This window comes from Schistocerca nitens, chromosome 1 (assembly GCF_023898315.1).
Source record: "Schistocerca nitens isolate TAMUIC-IGC-003100 chromosome 1, iqSchNite1.1, whole genome shotgun sequence".
NCBI lineage: Eukaryota > Metazoa > Arthropoda > Insecta > Orthoptera > Acrididae > Schistocerca > Schistocerca nitens.
Genome location: NC_064614.1, coordinates 1,094,145,206 through 1,094,164,582, shown reverse-complemented (window position 1 = coordinate 1,094,164,582; position 19,377 = coordinate 1,094,145,206). Strand labels below are relative to the sequence as shown.

The 19,377-nt window shown below is 45.9% G+C and overlaps 1 protein-coding gene across 1 annotated transcript in view; it reads right to left on the bottom strand.

Moving 5' to 3' along the window:
• LOC126198673 (synaptic vesicular amine transporter) overlaps positions 1–19,377 on the bottom strand; it is an 857,338-nt gene that overhangs the window by 448,100 nt on the left and 389,861 nt on the right. The window lies entirely within an intron of this gene.

The window sequence follows — 19,377 nt, the reverse complement described above, 5'->3', positions numbered from 1 at the left end:
AGATCTATGTCCATATGAATACTCATTATGATTTTTTCCGTGTATTACACACATATCAACGATTGTGTTCCATTATTAATATTGTGTTTTATACTTAACGTTAAATGATGGTATTTTTCACTTACAAAAATGACGGTGCCGGTATTGTGAGCCCCTTTCGTGCTTGCAATATGATATCCTAATATAAAAGGACACAAATTATAGCCACTGCAAAACCTCTGCTCAGTTTTGTGTTGAAGACGTATCTTAGAAGTTTAACGGCTAGGAGAAAACGAAAAAGAAGGTCTTCAAGAACGTTTCTACCTTCTATATTTATATAACAATATTTGATTATACTGTATAAAAATTTCTTTCCCGTAATTTTTTGTTTAATTTTTTGAATTTATCCCGTAGGGCTTGATACTTCGCGCCGGATGAGGCACAACGAGAATATCGCCGAAACAAATTATGTAGAATATATTTATTAAATATACATAAACACAAGTCTCCTTCACGGAGTTACATACAAATGACAAAAAATGGTTCAAATGGCTCTAAGCACTATGGGACTTAACATCTGAGGTCATCAGTCCTATAGACCTAGAACTACTTAAACCTAACTAACCTATGGACATCACACATATCCATGCCCGAGGCAAGATTCGAACCTACGACCGTAGCAGCAGCGCGGTTCCGGACTGAAACGCCTAGAACCGCTCGACTACAAATGACAGTTCCGTTGGTACGTTGAGACTCAACAAGGAAAGCAAATGATAATTAAATGGCCAAAGGCAAATGTAACTAATAGAAAGGTTCGTTCAAGTCCAGATTTAGCTGGAAAGTTTCTGGAGTTAATAACACAATTAGCCTTGGTCTCGCCAAAGGGGGACAGTATCCACTTAGTTGTCTACGGCCGAGGTCTGAAGAAGAAGAGCCACTGCCCTCGGCTCGGAAGGCGTTAGAAGTTAAATACAGAATGATGACTGTCCGTCGATGGTTTCTTAGCAAGAACTCCGATTGGCGGATCACTGCTGTAGTCGGCACCTGGCCAGAGACTTCGAAGGAATGACTAGTTCGATTGCTAACACCGAACTGCCAATCCGTTTCTTTTTTACTTTATACTTTATTGCTATTTCATCCCCCTCGTTCCAATTTGGCTGTGGTAAAGGGAGTGAGAGGGGTTGGCAACGGTACAATCAAGACGCTCTGCAGCCAGGAGACAATATTCTCTAATTTAGAAGTTAACTGCAAAACAAGGAAACATATTTATCATGAATTTAAAATTATTTTAAAAGGTACTGTTAATAGGATAATGTAAGAAATAACGCTGTCTTCATGAATGGTTTAAAAACAGCGATGAAAATATGGACAGAGAGCACACTTGAGAACACTTGAAGAATACTAAACACTTGAAAAAATACGTGAAAAACACTCAGCACGACAGAAGATACACTGACCATTAGAAACAGAACACTGTACGGTTTCACAAAAACTGGAAAAGTACTTGCCCTAGGATGGTACATGACGGATGAAAGGAAAGGTTGGTGTGGGGAGGGGGGGAAGAGATAGAAGAGTGGTGGTGATGAAGACTGAGGACTGATAAGAGATGGTGATAAGACAGTGGTGGCTGTGGGGGCACAAGGAGAAAGTGGTAGATGGAATAGGGATCTATAAATTTGAAAGGAGAACGGAGTGGAGAGCGACAGGGTAGAGGAAAAGGAGGAGAGGACGAGAAGGGAGCCCTTTGGAGAGTGGATAGGGTGCGGTGGAGTCTGGGTTGGTAGGGTGGATATATGTCATGGAGGAGCTTGTGGTCTGGGAGAGGGAGACAGTTGTACTAGGACTGAGAGGAGAGGGGACACAATACGATTATTGGAGTCGAGTTTGCGGACGGATAGGGTACTCACAAGGGAACCTCCCCATCGCACCCCACTGAGATTTAGTTATAAGTTGGCACAGTGTATAGGCCTTGAAAAACTGAACACAGATCAATCGAGAAAACAGGAAGAAATTGTGTGGAACTATGAAAAAATAAGCAAAATATACCAACTGAGTAGTCCATGCGTATGATAGGCAACATCAAGGCTAACGTGAGGTCGGGAGCGCCGTGGTCCCGTGGTTAGCGTGAGCAGCTGCGGAACGAGAGGTCCTTGGTTCAGGCCTACCCTAGTGAAAAGCTTAACTTTTTATTTTCAGTTTATGTAACAAGCGCTTATACTTTCATCAATTTTTGGGAGTGATTATCACATCCACAAGAAAACGTAAATCGGGCAAGGTAGAAGAATCTTTTTACCCATTCGCCAAGTGTACAAGTTAGGTGGGTAGACAACATATTCCTGTCATGTGACGCACATGCCGTCACCAGTGTCGTATAGAATATATCAGACGTGTTTTCCTGTGGAGGAATTGGTTGACCTATGAACTTGCGATGAAATGTTTTCGGTTCCCATTGGAGAGGCACGTCCTTTCGTCTACTAATCGCACGGTTTTGCGGTACGGTCGCAAAACACAGACACTAAACTTACTACAGTGAACAGAGACGTCAATGAACGAACGGACAGATCATAACTTTGCGAAAGTAAAGAAAGTAAACTTTTCACCCAAGGGAAGACTTGAACCAAGGACCTCTCATTCCGCAGCTGCTCACGCTAACCACGAGACCACGGCGCTCCTGGGCTCACACTATCCTTTATGTTGCCTATCTTGCACATGGACTACTCAGTTTGTATATTTTGCTTATTTTTTCATAGTTCCACAGAACTTCTTCCTGTTTTCTCGATCGATCTGTGTTTAGTTTTTCAAGGCCTATCCACTGTGCCAACTTATAACTAAATCTGAGGGGGGTGCGATGGGGAGGTTCCCTTGTCAGAGGTGTTTAGTGTGAGTGAGGAGAGATGGGAATCTGATGAATTGATCAGTCCATGGTTGTGCGGCAGCCTAAATACTGTCGCTGTGCACAGATACGACGTGGCCAGTTATCGGGTATGTGACAACGTGTAGGGAAATATTGCCCGCGATCAGAGCATCGTGGTCGAGGAAGCACACCCTACTGGCAGCGGACGTGGCGCCTCTCGTGGTGGCTGCCAGAGACTCCGTGGGCATCAGGCATTGTTGTCTGGATTGTTTAACAACATATGAGATGAGCGCTCACCGGCGTTGGCAACCGGTGCTCGTGCCTGTTCCGGCGGATGTTGCCTGAAGCATGGCCACCAGAGGGACGCGTGTGAGTATTGACCGCGGGTTGCCTGCCTTGCAGGGGGGACATAGATGGCGTCACATTACAAGCACCAGTGATTTTTCTCAGACTGTGGAAGTTCCAACAAAATTCTTTTTCGTGTCACACGTAATACCACAAAATCTATATGTTATTAAGTTAAAGAAGTCACAGTATGTGCTCAAAACTTTGAAGTCACTAAAAAATTGCGGCATTAAGGACAAACAAAATGGAGGGTCCACTAAACTACCTCTTCCCATATTATGACCGCCCTAAGGTATGCAAACTCTGCGATCCGTAAGGTGTATTCTCGGCTTGCAGATTACGAAACACACGGAGTGCTGGTGTCGCCCCTGCTTTCGCGGGCGCAGCAGCTGAGCTGGCGGTCGGCCGAACTTCGCCATCTGCGCACAAAGATCGGCGGCCCACTTTAATGGCAAAGCCCGTCTGGTCCCGGCATTAGTGCATTAAACTTCAGTTATGGAACAGCCAGCCACTGCTGATAGAGCCCGCCGGGACGTCGCTAGCCGCTGGCCGCTGGGGACATTAAAAGTTGCGCGGAGCGGCGGCCGCGCTCAAAGAATAATTAAATTCCGGTCGCGGGCCGCCGGCGCTGAGCCGCCCAAAGGAGGCGCGCTTTGGCAATTATCCGCCCGGCGTGGCCGGCGGGTGTGCAGTGCTGCAGACTGCGTCAGGTACACTGCTCTCGCTATCCACTGAGTGCTACACGCCAACACACAATTTCGACTTGCTTTCCAGATCAAAGCAATTAATTATGCTACCGAACCGCTGAAAATTGACTTTACTCTGAACTCTCCCAACATTAGTTGATACTCGAAAAGAAAATTTACTTCGTCGATGCAGTGTTACGCTGCGATAGTGTTAGGAGTATTTGGGTTCCTCCAAAATTGTAAAATTTTAAACTTTTAGATTTTTGAAGAGGAAAAGAAAAAAAAACACGCAAATTTCAATTTAAAATAAACACATCAAAACAAGTTTTGCATCACCCCGATTTCAAGAACTCTGGTAGATAGACGCTGACTGTGTATATTGTATCACAGACACTGTGACTATTCAGAAATGTCACAGACACTGTGACTGTTCAGAAACGTCACTAAACCCGCCCAGAGAGGCAAACAACCATGCATGAGCAGCGCCTATTAGACGGAGGGGTCCGACAGCCGATCAGCTCCAGTCATTCCATCAGGAAGGAGGTACACGACTCCAACCGTGCCTAGGTGGTCAATTCTATGGCGTTCGCATTGTTACTTTGTGGCAGGAAGGGCTCTCAACAAGGGAAGTTTCCAGGCGTCTCGGGGTGACACAAAGCGATGTTGCTTGGACATGGGGGAGATACAGAGAGACAGGAACTGTCGATGACATGCCCCGATCAGGCCGCCCAAGGGCTACTACTGAGAGGATGGCCGCTACCTACGGATTATGGCTCGGAGGAACCCTGACAGCAACGCCACCATGTTGAAAAATGCTTTTCGTGCAGCCACAGGACGTCGTTTTACGACTCAAACTGTGCGCAATAGGCTGCATGATGCGTAACTTCACTCCTGACGTCCATGGCGAGGTCTACCTTTGAAACTACGACACCATGCAGCTTGGTACAGAAGCGCCCAACAACATGCCGAATGGATTGTTCAGAATTGGCATCACGTTCTCTTTAGCGATGAGTGTCGCATATGCCTTCAACCAGACAATCGTCAGAGACGTGTTTGGGGGCAACCTGGTAAGGCTGAACGCCTCAGACACACTGTAAAGCAAGTGCAGTAAGGTGGAGGTCCCCTGCTGGCCGAGCGGTTGTAGGCGCTGCAGTCTGGAACCGCGCGACCGCTACGGTTGCAGGTTCGAATCCTGCCTCGGGCATGGATGTGTGTGCTGTCCTTAGGTTAGTTAGGTTTAAGCAGTTATAAGTTCTAGGGGACTGAAGACCTCCGAAGGTAAGTCCCATAGTGCTCAGAGCCACTTGAACCATTTGGAGGTCCCCTGCTGTTTTGGGGTGCCATTATGTGGGGCCGACGTACGCCGCTGGTGGTCACGGAAGGAGCCGTAACGGCTGTACGATACGTGAATGCCATCCTCCAACGGATAGTGCAACCATATCAGCAGTATATTGGCGAGGCTTTCATCTTCATGGACGACAATTCGCGCCCCCATTGTGCACATCTTGTGAATGACTTCCTTCAGGATAACGACGTCGCTCGACTAGAGTGTCCAGCATGTTCTCCAGACATGAACCCTATCGAACATGTCTGGGGTAGATTGAAAAAGGCTGTTTATGGACAATGTGGCCTACAAATCATTCTGAGGGATCTACGCCGAATCGCAATTGAGGAGTGGTTCAATCTGAACCAATTCTGCCTTGACGAACTTGTGGATAGTATGCCACGACGAATACAGGCATGCATCAATGCAAGTTGGCGTGCTACTGGTAATTAGAGGTACCGGTGTGTACAGCAGTCTGGACCACCACCTCTGAAGGTATCGCTGCATAATGGTACAACATGCACTGTGTGGTTTTCATGAGCAATAAAAAGGGTGGAAATGATGTTTATGTTGATCTGTATTCCAATTTTCTGTACGGTTTTCGGAACTCTCGGAACTGAGGTGATGAAAAACTTTTTTTGATGTGTGTACTGTACGGTTCTTTTGTACAGGTGATGTCTCACGTCTTGTAAGCACACTGGCACAAAAAAAATTAGTGCCCCCCTTTTATAGGTTTCCAATTCATTCAAGATTTATTGTAGCAACAGTGAGTTTGGAGTACATGAAATGATTATATTTACAGATCACTAGCACAAGCGGTTCTGTGGGACTAGAACCGACCCATGCTGAAACACCCATATTTATACTGTGGTGTGGCTACCACGGCCGGCAATGCAGGCGCTGATTCTGGCATCCAGTCAATAGTAAAGATGGCGAATATTGTCCTGCGATACGTTATTCCACGCCTGCTCGAACTGTTCGCGTAGCTGTGTAAGAGTTGTTGGTTGGCGAGTCGCACGAGTCACTTATCGCCCCATCATATTCCATACGTGCTCGATAGGAGACAAATTTGGACATCATGCTGGGTAGGGAACTTGCCGCACGTCTTGCAAAGCACGTTGAGTTTCAGGGGCAGTGTGTGGGCGAGTCTCGTCCTGTTGAAACGACACGTCACCTTCTTGTTGCAAGATCGGTATAAGAACAGGTCTAATAACATTCTGCACTTACCGAGCGCTGGTTAGCGTCTCCTCCAGGAGCCCAAAAGAAAACGACAGTTGTTGATGAAGGTTTCTCGGGTCTCCAGCCGGGTGGTAGCGTTGATATCTCGTGACGTTCCGGGAAGTGTCATACTACCCATCTTCTGGCGAAGTGTCGAGGTTCGCGGAGAGCGGGCTATTTATATGCGCGGTCACCCCCTCCACTAGACCTCGGGTGGCTGCGGTGGACCAGCGGCGTGCGCGCGGTGGTGGGGATGGCGGGCGCCCCCGGCGGCCGCGTTCGGTTCTCGGTGTAAGCATTATGTCTGCGTCCGCGGCGGAGGACGTTAACGGGCACGCTCCCGACGGATTGCCGCTATCGCAGGGTTCCGTGCTGCGCTGAGTTGGTATCCCTCGTCTCTGTTGACCAGATTCTTATTAATCCTTATTTCTATGGATTCTTTGATAACGCTTTCCCAAAAGCCAGATGCTCGGCACAGTACCGTCGTGTTTTCGAAGTTGAAGGTGTGTTCTTCATTGATGCTGTGTTCTGCTATGGCTGATTTTTCTGTGTGGCCTAGTCGCACACATCTGATATGTTCTTTGCAGCGTTTAGATATGCAGCGCTGTGTTTGCCCCATGTATTGCTTTCCGCATTCGCATGGTATACTGTATACTCCTGGTGTGTTAAGGTTCAGCGCGTCTTTGGCAGAACCTAGGAGCTCCCTCGTCTTCGGTGGTGGTCGGAGAATGGTTTTCATCTTGTATTTTCCCAGAAGTCGTGCAATTTTGGTGAGAGCGGACCCACGTACGGACGGAAAGCGAGTCGTTTATCTTCTTCTTCTCCTTCATTGTTTTCTTCTGGGGTTCTCACTGCTTCCTTCTTCCTTTTAAGCGCCCTGTTAATCTGCGTTTTACTGCAGCCATTTTGTTGGAAGACTTCCCTCAGGTGTTGCAGCTCGGATGGTAGGCTGTCTTTGTCACAGACGGCGCACGCCCTATGTACCAGGGTGGTCAGTACGGTTTCTCTTTGTGCTGGATGGTGGCAGCTTGTTGCATGAAGGTGTGTGTCTTCTTCCTATGTACTGCATGGCCTAGTGATCCATCTGCCTTCCTCTTAATTAAAATATCAAGGAAAGGGAGGCATCCATTTTCCTCCATTTCCATTGTAAATTTGATGTTCGGATGGATGCTGTTGAGGTGTTCAAGAAACTCATCTAGCGCCTGTTTGCCATGTCCCAACACGACAAAAGTGTCGTCAACATAGCGGAAGAAGTGCTTCGGTTTCTGTCTGGCAGTTTGAAGGGCCACTTCCTCGAAATGTTCCACATAGAGGTTTGCAATCGCAGGAGCCAATAGGGAGCCCATCGCCACACCGTCGATCTGCTCGAAGAATTCCCCGTTGCACTGAAAGTACGTGGTTGTTAGTGCGTGTTCGAATAGGCTGACTGTTTGTGGTTCGGCCGGCCGCGGTGGTCTCGCGGTTCTAGGCGCGCAGTCCGGAACCCTGCGACTGCTCCGGTCGCAGGTTCGAATCCTGCCTCGGGCATGGATGTGTGTGATGTCCTTAGGTTAGTTAGGTTTAAGTAGTTCTAAGTTCTAGGGGACTTATGACCACAGCAGTTGAGTCCCATAGTGCTCAGAGCCATTTGAACCATTTTTTTGTTTGTGGTACAAAATGCTGGGTTAAAAGTGCCAAGGAGTCTTGAAGAGGCACTTTCATGAAAAGCGACGTCACGTCGAAGCTCACGAGTAGGTCCTCCCTTTGTAGTCGCATGTCCCTGAGTATTTTTACGAATTCGGCTGAGTTTCTCACATGGTGGCTGCAGTGTCCCACAAGTCACTTCGCCAGAAGATGGGTAGTATGACACTCCCCGAAACGTCGCGAGATATCAACGCTACCACCCTTCTGGAGACCCGAGAAACCTTCATCAATAGTTTACGCCGGGAAAGCCTACAGTCACATATACGACAGTTGTTGCCTACCGTACCCCAAACCATAAGGCCTGGGGTGGGGCCAACGTCTATTGGACGCATGCACTCTAGAAGACAGCCCTCACCAGGTCTCCGTCGTACGTGCAGACGACTATCACTTGCCTGCAAGCAGAGTCTGTTTTCACCGCTGAACACGACGGCACGGCTTTCCGTCTCCCAAGTGATCCTCTGCCGATATCAGTCGAGTCGAGCCCGACGATGCAGTGTCGTGAGCAGAATACAGACTAGAGGTGTGCGTGCCCGTAGTCCCTTTGCTAATAACCGGTTCGCAACAGTTCGTGTTGACACGTCTGGGCTCAGAAGCCCTCTTATCTGTGCTGCGGTAGCTGTACGATCTGTTGGGAGTGCCTATATTGTTGGCGACACCCCAAATCGATTTCGGCTTCCCGACCAGTGTTCGGTTTATACTGCGGAGCTTAACGCTGTTCTCCAGGCGGTCCAATACGTCCGTCGCCATCAGCGGATACAGTATGTTATTTGCTCAGACTCTCTCAGCTCTCTCCTCAGTCTCCAAGCTCTCTACCCTGTCCACCCTCTGGTCCACCGGATTCAGGACTGCCTCCACTTTCTCCACTAGGGGGGCGTCTCTGTGGCGTTCCTCTGGATCCCAGGACATGTTGGTATCTGTGGAAATGAGGCGGCCGATGTAGCGGCCAAGGCTGCAGTCTCTCTTCTTCGGCCAGCTATTCGCATGATTCCCTTCGCCGATCTACGGAGTGTTTTATGTCGTCGTGTTGCTCTTTTATGGCACGAACATTGGTCGACACTTCCCAATAATAAATTGAGGGACGTGAAAGCTCTTCCCTGTGCTTGGACCTCTTCCTCCCGAACTCGTCGTCTGGAGGAGGTAATTTTAACTAGACTCCGGATAGGGCAATGTCTTTTTAGCCATCGACATCTTTTAAGCGGCGATCCTCCCCCACTCTGTCCCCACTGCTCTCAACTGTGGGCGGTGAGACACCTTTTACTTGAGTGCCCCTATTTTACTCCGTTACGCGCCCGTCTACAGCTGTCGCCTGATATATCTTCCATTTTAGCAGATGACACGCGATCAGCCGATCGCGTTCTCGAGTTCATTAGTGCCAGCGAGATGACGTCAGTAATTTGAAGCTCTTTTTGGGGACAGACAACACCCCTTCTATAGAGGTTTCTTAAGATTTCCTTCTGTTTTTGGTTTCCCCACTTTTTTGAGTTTTGCTCCCATTGCTGCTGGTTTACAGTTTCGTTTTTTTAGCTTTCCCTAGGTCACAGACCGGGCGCTGATGACCGTAGCAGTTTTGCGCCCTAAAAACCACAACAACAAAAAAATACAGCCCTTACACTACAACTATCCTGACGGCCATCTGTGCTGTGTGGACGTCCAGAACCTCGTGTGAGAATGTTCAGGTGACCATTGATTCAAACATCACTGCACAAATGACGAACCACGTCCAACTTGGGTAGCAATTCTCCCAAAGGACCACCCCGACACTCGGAAGGCCACAGTTTGACCGCTTTCAAACTCGCTCATTGACAGTAGGAAGAACGGTTGCATCTCCATGGCACAGTGCATGCTTGCTTACACGTTTGCATGACACTGCCATCTGCCTTTCGGGATTTCCTATTAAAAGGTCGACACATATGGTGCGCTGCATCCCAGCACAGTTTTGTAGTGCGATCGGAATGTTGACGACAACCTGAGGGTTGAAACTGCCTGGTAGATTAAAACTGTGTGCCGGACCGAGACTCGAACTCGGGACCTTTGCCTCTCGCGGGCAAGTGCTCTACCAACTGAGCTACACAAACATGATTCACGCCCCGTCCTCACAGCTTTACTTCTGTCAGTACCTCGTCTCCTACCTTCCAAACTTTACAGAAGGTCTCCTGCGAACCTTGCAGAACTAGCACTCCTGAAAGAAAGGATATTGCGGAGACATGGCTTAGCCACAGCCTGGGGGATGTTTCCAGAATGAGATTTCCACTCTGCAGCGGAGTGTGCGCTAATATGAAACTTCCTGGCAGATTAAAACTGTGTGCCGGACCGAGACACGAACTCGGAACCTTTGCTTTTCGCGGGCAAGTGCTCTACCAACCTCACAGATACCCAAGAACGACTCACGCCGCGTACTCACAGCTTTACTTCTTCCAGTACCTCGTCTCCTACCTTCCAAACTTTACAGAAGCTCTCCTGCGAAACATCCCCCAGGCTGTGGCTAAGCCATGTCTCCGTAATATCCTTTCTTTCAGGAGTGCTAGTTCTGTAAGGTTCGCAGGAGAGCTTCTGTAAAATTTGGAAGGTAGGAGACAAGGTACTGGCAGAAGTAAAACCTGTGAGGACGGGGCATGAGTCGTGCTTGGGTAGCTCAGTTGGTAGAGCACTTGCCCGCGAAAGGCAAAGGTCGCGAGTTCGAGTCTCGGTCCGGCACACAGTTTTAATCTGCCAGGAAGTTTCACATCAGCGCACACTCCGCTGGAGAGTGAAAATCTCATTCTAGACTCTGAGGGTTGTTTGAGTGTCCACCTTTATTGTCGGAGATGAGAGGGAATAGCTCTCCGAGGTAGAACTGGGTGGTTATTGGTTGCAGAGGTAATCTTCTAGGATTAATGGCAGTATGGTTATGCTGAAGGGTTCAGTATTTATTTAAGTAATATCTTTATTCTCTTTGATAACTTATAAACGAGGTGCCAGTTCCTAACCCCTTTCTGTATTACTTGTCAGACTCAATTTATTGTTACTCAATTTATTGTTATCAATAGGACACACACCTAAGATTACAAGAGACAATTACTATTCTGTAAATTGTTCTTGTTAATTATGTGCTACAAATGGAGGAGACAGAGACAGATCGTCTATGTTCAGAACTACTCCCCAGAATAGATAATGATCACTTATCTTGCAGTTGATGTGTGTGTCTCCAGATGTGATCACTGACTTCTCGCTGCGAATATTACTTCTGCATACTCAGGTTGTGGCTGAATGGCGTACTAATGCTCTCGGAGTCCTCCGTCACACTACTCCATCAGAATTCTCCATCAGACTGACTTTTCTCATTGTATCTCTTTCTTATATACCGTCTAAGTTGCGGCTGACCCTCAATAATAGCCTTTCGGAATATTTCCATTAGCTGGCGCCCTTGACACGTAAATACTTTAATGTTGGATTTCTCCTAGAGATTTCCGCTCGATGTTACCACTTATGTATACTGGAAAGCTTCCGTTGACGTCAGGGCGTGTTTCCCTTGGCGCAGTCTCAAATAGTTCCATCACGTTTTTAGTCCATGACCTGAAGGGCTACTGGAGATCCCTACTTTACATAAAACATGGAAAACTTCTGTTTTCGTCCAACTGTGGTTCAAATAATGTCTTAAGGGGGGTAACACGTCAAACGGGCCGACTTGGAGCAGGAGAGGCACCACAGGACATTTTAATTTGCACTGTCTATACTTTTACAAGTAAATTCATAAAACTTTAACAGCATGACTAGGAAGGATTCAGGATTCATACTCATAGCAGTGGAAGCTCAAAAACGTAACAAAACACATTTTTTTACATGTGAAATTTCATCATTCTTTCACTTACTACTGTCTGCATTTGTTGCTATAGGTACACTTTTCTTCCTAAGTAAGAGAGATTCTTCGATGACTTTTGCACAGCATACAAACCATAGTTACAGGAGTATGAAACTCTAGAAGTTATTTAATTTATGTAAAAATGAATGAACTGTTACGTTTTAAACCTCATGTTTAGAAAAAATTCAAGTTTTATAGTTAATTATCTCAATTTTTTCCACAGTTTTTAATAGATTTGGAAAATTCTAGAGCTGCATACACCTGTAACTACTGTTTGTATGCTATGAAAAATTCATCGAAGAATCTCTCTTACTTAGGAAGGAAAGTGTACCTATAGCAACAAATGCAGCCAGTAATAAGTGAAAAAATGATGAAATTTCACAAGTAAAAAAAAAAAGGTATTTTGCTACGTTTTTGAACTCCCACTGCGATAAGTGTGAGTCCTCAATCCTTTCTGGTCACGCCAACAAAGTTTTATGAATTTATTTGTAAAAGTATAGACAGTAGAAATTAAAATGTCCTGTGGTGACTCTCCTGCTCCAAGTCGGCCCGTTTCACGTCCTACCCCCCTTAATGTGCGTGTTTCGATCGTATGCGTCTTATCTTTCTCCCCTTCACAAATATCCTAAACTAGGGTTTCTCACTTCATGAAGTGACAATTCTTCTCCGCTCATTTCATCTGACAAAAACTGCTTGATAAAATCATTATTAATTTTTTTTTTCTTGGGACTGGACAGTACATGTACTCTCTTCCAGGTGGCAGCATATGCCGTCATCGGATCAAACTCTACATCGCCTTTCCTGATGTACTAATTTTTTCCGGCAGTGTATCGGGAAAAAAGAACTCAACTTGAAGAGCCAGCAGGAGCTGTTGATGAAGTGTACCTTTATTCAGCGCCAGGCTCGATCAACCGATTGTCACCAGGTATGATATACTTATTTACGAGGGTTAGGTGAAAAGTAATGCCTTCGATTTTTTTAAGTGAAGACTCTTAAAGGTATTTTAAATAAAACAAAAGTTAGTAAAGTCCTCATCTTTATTCTTCATGTTTACATATTTTCAGCCCTCTGTTGTTACAGAGCTCCGAATTGTAGCGTGTAACACGGGGCTGTATAACGTAACCATGTCGCTGCTTGAGAAACAGTATGCTGTAATCGAGTTTCGAATTTGAAGAAGCCTTACACACATGCAGCAGGTTTTGCTTCAGCATGACAATGCCAGACCGCACATGAGAGCTGCAACATCTACAACAATCCGACGCCTTCGATCATCCTCCATACAGTTCCGACTTTGTCCCATCCAATTTTCATCTGTTTCCAAAAGTTAAAGAACACTTTCGAGGACTTCCTTTGTTAGTGATGAAATGGTGCGAGCAGAGGTAAGGTTGTGGCTCCGTCAGCGAAGTCAAAGGTTCTACACTTACCATATCAAGAAACTGATCTCTCGCCATGGTGACTATGTTAAGAAGTAAATACAGGGTGTTTCAAAAATGACCGGTATATTTGAAACGGCAATAAAACCTAAACGAGCAGCGATAGAAATACACCGTTTGTTGCAACATGCTTGGGACAACAGTACATTTTCAGGCGGACAAACTTTCGAAATTACAGTAGTTACAATTTTCAACAACAGATGGCGCTGCAAGTGATGTGAAAGATATAGAAGACAACGCAGTCTGTGGGTGCGCCATTCTGTACGTCGTCTTTCTCCTGTAAGCGTGTGCTGTTCACAACGTGCACGTGTGCTGTAGACAACATGGTTTATTCCTTAGAACAGAGGATTTTTCTGGTGTTGGAATTCCACCGCCTAGAACACAGTGTTGTTGCAACAAGACGAAGTTTTCAACGGAGGTTTAATGTAACCAAAGGACCGAAAAGCGATACAATAAAGGATCTGTTTGAAAAATTTCAACGGACTGGGAACGTGACGGATGAACGTGCTGGAAAGGTAGGGCGACCGCGTACGGAAACGCGCAGCTAGTGCAGCAGGTGATCCAACAGCGGCCTCGGGTTTCCGTTCGCCGTGTTGCAGCTGCGGTCCAAATGACGCCAACGTCCACGTATCGTCTCCTGCGCCAGAGTTTACACCTCTATCCATACAAAATTCAAACGCGGCAACCCCTCAGCGCCGCTACCATTGCTGCACGAGAGATATTCGCTAACGATATAGTGCACAGGATTGATGACGGCGATATGCATGTGGGCAGCATTTGGTTTACTGACGAAGCTTATTTTTACCTGGACGGCTTCATCAATAAGCAGAACTGGCGCAGATGGGGAACCGAAAAGCCCCATGTTGCAGTCCCATCGTCCCTGCATCCTCAAAAAGTACTGGTCTGGGCCGCCATTTCTTCCAAAGGAATCATTGGCCCATTTTTCAGATCCGAAACGATTACTGCATCACGCTATCTGGACATAATTTGTGGCGGTACAAACTGCCTTAGACGACACTGCGAACACCTCGTGGTTTATGCAAGATGGTGCCCGGCCACATCGCACGGCCGACGTCTTTAATTTCCTGAATGAATATTTCGATGATCGTGTGATTGCTTTGGGCTATCCTAAACATACAGGAGGCGGCGTGGATTGGCCTCCATATTCGCCGGACATGAACCCCTGTGACTTCTTTCTGTGGGGACACTTGAAAGACCAGGTGTACCGCCAGAATCCAGAAACAATTGAACAGCTGAAGCAGTACATCTCATCTGCATGTGAAGCCATTCCGCCAGACACGTTGTCAAAGGTTTCGGGTAATTTCATTCAGAGACTACGCCATATTATTGCTACGCATGGTGGATATGTGGAAAATATCGTACTATAGAGTTTCCCAGACCGCAGCGCCATCTGTTGTTGAAAATTGTAACTACTGTAATTTCGAAAGTTTGTCTGCCTGAAAATGTACTGTTGTCCCAAGCATATTGCAACAAACGGTGTATTTCTATCGCTGCTCGTTTAGTTATTATTGCCGTTTCAAATATACCGGTCATTTTTGAAACACCCTGTATGTAGACATGAAGAATAAAGCTGTAAAATTTTAATAACGTTTGCTTTATTTAAAAATATTTAAGAGTTTCCACACACAACATTCTGAGTCATTACTTTTCAGCAGGCCGTCGATATAAGGCTGTATTATATTATTTCTACTGTCGTGTCAAAAAGTAAAATAAAATAACTCGTCCGCTTCCTAGCTGCCTGATTATGCATTTACTACCGACGACAGTACCAGCGAAGCAAGCCGGTTATTTTATTTTCTTGTAATTTCTGCCGCTACAATAAAAACTATACCATTTAGGCTGATGTAAATAAATTTACGATACCTTCGGATGATCGGTTGATCGAAAATGATAGTGAATTTACTTTATCAGCAGCTAAACGGCTGTTCCTTCAATAAAGCTTTATTCAGAGAAATTGATATTTTCTTCATATGGTTCATGAAAACAGTTATATCAGAAACATTCGTATCGGAAATTTAAATATGCCAGTATCGAAAACGTTGTTGCTTTGTTGTGTACTTCTATAACTAAATTGTTACCTTCGTGTACTGTAATTTCAGCGTGCACGGAACTATTATTTCATATGATGTGAGTCATATGATTTCGTACTTCTTCCAAGGATGTTTGCTAGATCCTATATAATGTAATATTGGCTACATGTAAAACACATCAGCGTCTTTCCTCCAGTTCCCGTATCAAATTTACAGAGTGGAAAAACTGGTAGAAAACGATGTCGGAGAAGATCAGTTTATGTTCCAGAGAAATGTAGGAACCAACGAGATCATAATGACCATACGACTTAACGTACAAGATAAGTTAGAGGAAGGATGATCTTTGTTTACAGAATTTGTGGATTTTGACAGAGTTTTTGACAATCTTGATTAGAATACGTGCATTCAAATTCTGAAGATATGGCAAGCCGGTTCATTCAGAATTAGTTTCTTTTCAGAGAGATGTCTGAAACAATAGGAGTGAGAGTGAAATCGAGGGGATTGGGCTTATGATTCGAAATATCTGGCAGGGGTTTTCACTTACATCATTTACGTTACATACTTGTACAAGGAAAACCACTGATAAACATGTCTGGAAGCGAAAGTATGGACGGAACACATTTTAATGTGGAGCAGTGACAATACTGGCGCAGTAAATATTATACAGGTCCAGCATGTGAGCATGTATTACTCCGCATGGTAGTCAAGCAATAAGGACTTGGTTGGAGGTCTGCCAGGATATATCAGCTCTCTGAGGCCCTTCCGTAGTCTCATACGATAGACATCCTGATGTAGCTAAATACTTGCTATTCTTAAAGGTAATGTTAGTTCATTCGATCGCAGATCAACAGTACCCGCTACACTACTATTTAGATCTCTGTCTGCCTCTACATGATTACTCTGCATTTCATACTTAAGAGCCTGGCGGAGCGTTCTTCTAAGCACCTTCAGACTATTTATCTACCATTCCACTCTGTAACAGTGCGGAGGAAAATGAACACTTAAATCTTTCTGTTCACGCTCTGATTTCTCTTATTGTATTTCGGCGATGATTTCTTCCTTTTTCGGTTCGTGACAACAAAACATTTCCGCATTCAGAGGACAAAAATTGATGACTGAAATTTCGTGAAAAGTTCGCAGCGCAATGAAAATCTCCTTTGTTTTAATAATTGCCATCCCAATTCGCTTTGATATCCGTGACATAATCTCCCCTACTTCGCGATAGTAAAAAACGAGCTACACTTCGTAACAAACAACTTATTTCGCCAATATGTCAATATGTTTTGCATAGAGATTTCACTTTATTGTTGCATTCACTGGTTACCTCCCGTCCAGTTGCAATTTCTATTGAAGCCACCAGAAGAACGAAAATTTTTTCCTTGAAATTTACTTATCAGATCACTTTACTCGTTAACTGGTGGTATTTCTGCATTGTATTGTAACACATTGGTAAAGTGATAAAAAATTTATAAACACTTAGTTTGAAGAAAATGAGGCAGGAGAGTTGGTAATTAACGAGTGAGTAAATCTTCAGATCAGTTTTATGTGGTTCAAATGGTTCAAATGGCTCTGAGGACTATGGGACTTAACATCAGTCCCCTATAACTTAGAACTACTTAAACCTAACTAAGCTAAGGACATCACACACATCCATGCTCGAGGCAGGATTCGTACCTGCGACCGTAGCGGTCGCGCGGTTCCAGACTGAAGCGCCTAGAACCGCTCGGCAACACCGGCCGACAGTTTTATGTGCTGTATGAGTGCAGGTGAGGGATGATAAATGCAAAATTATGATACGTAGTTATTGTACATTGATTTTTTATAGGCGACACCTCCTTGCAAGTGCTATTGAGAAATGAAGTGGTTGGCGCAGGAGAGGAATTCGTGGTGGGCTGCGTCAGACCAGTTGGAAGACTGATGAATCAAAGAGAAAACAAGTGCCTGCATTAAAGAGTTAATTATTGTCGCAGATTGGTCACCTTCGTCAGAACCAGTTCATTGCATCAACTTGGGCGCTTTCAATTGCATGACTGCAGCTGCAAGGTGAAGTTGCCAGGCAGAAGACGCCAGAGCTTGGAAACTTAAGGTCACACAGCACTCATTCGAGTACTGCTGTAAAAGACTTGGGCTGGCCATAAAATGTAGCGCCAATTTGGTCTGCTGCCTGTTTTCCCCGTGAGCAGAAGGTTTCAATACCATCCAAGCCGAGCAGCGGCTCACACATTTTAGACCAGCTTGTGGAGCTCAACGAGCACTTCCGGAATACGTACGGTCAGCGCCCTGGCCACGAGGACCAGCAGTTAAGGCTCCATTTTGTAGAAGTGTACCTGAGTGCTTAAGCCTCAGAAGTTGAAAGAAGTTCTAGAATTTAATGAGCAAATCAAAAAGCATGTTGTTGCAGGCTAGTCGTGACAATTCTTTTAAAACACGTTATGATGACAGCTCGAAAGTACAATCACAACTGAACCATGAAGTTTACACGTTGTCGCTAAAGCATCACTGCCATCTTATAATCATTTGACAGAACCTCTCCCTCATACCCTCCTCCTCCCTCCTCTATAAAAACTCATGCTCATAAATTAAGAATAATGGTGATACATGGTGAAACAACGCTCTGGTGAGCGGTTTGCGGGTTTAAATCACCTCGGGGTATGACCATGCGGTGCATTTGATCTGTGGTCGTCGCACAGTGGCACTGGCAGCAGTCCACATACGCAGAGGTGTGTTGGTGCATGTCAGACTACGGCGCAGCGAGTAAGTGTGTCGACGTTTTCAGACGTGCTAATGGTGACTGTGTGTTGAAAGTGGCTCAAAGAGCACATATTGATGACGTTATGAAGGGTAGAATACTAGGGCGACTGCAGGCTGGTCAAACACAGCAAGTCGTAGCACGGGCCCTCCGTGTGCCATAAAGTGTGATCTCAAGGTTATGGCAACGATTCCAGCAGACCGGAAATGTGTCCAGGCGCTACAGCACGGGACGTCCACAGTGTACAACACCACAAGAAGACCGATATCTCGCCATCAGTGCCCACAGACGGCCGCGGAGTACTTCAGGTAGCCTTGCTCCGGACCTTACCGCAGCCACTGGAACAGTTGTCTCCAGACACACAGTCTACAGACGACTGAACACACATGGTTTATTCGCCCGGAGACCAGCAAGGTGCATTCCACTGACTCCTGGTCACAGGAGAGCCCATAAAGCGTGGTGTCAAGAACACAGTATATGGTCATTGGAACAGTGGCCCCAGGTTATGTTCACGGACGAGACCAAGTATAGTCCGAACAGTGATTCTCCCCGGGTTTTCATCTGACTTGAACCAAGAACCGGATACCAACCCCTTAATGTCCTTGAAAGGGACCTGTATGGAGGTCGTGGTTTGATGGTGTGGAGTGGGATTATGATTGGTGCACGTACACCCATGATGTCTTTGACAGAGGAACTGTAACAGGTCAGGTGTATCGGGACGTCATTGTGAACCAGTATGTCCGCCTTTTCAGGGGTGCAATTGGTCCCACCTTCCTCCTGATGGATGATAACGCTCGGCCCCACCGTGTTGCCATCGTAGAAGAGTACCTTGTAACAGAAGATATCAGGCGTTGGAGTGGCCTACCTGTTCTCCAGACCTAAACCCCATCGAGCACGTCTGGGATGCTCTCGGTCGACGTATCGCTGCACGTCTTCAAACTCCTAGGACAGTTCAGGAGCTCCGACAGACACTGGTGCGAGAATGGGAGGCTATACCCCAGGAGCTGCTCGACAACCTGATCCAGAGTATGCCAACCCGTTGTGCTTCCTGTGTACGTGTGCATAGTGATCATAACCCATACTGATATCGGCATACATGCGCAGGAAACAGTGGCGTTTTGTAGCACATGTTCAAATGCTTCAAATGGCTCTGAGCACTATGGGACTTGACATCTATGGTCATCAGTCCCCTAGAACTTAGAACTACTTAAACCTAA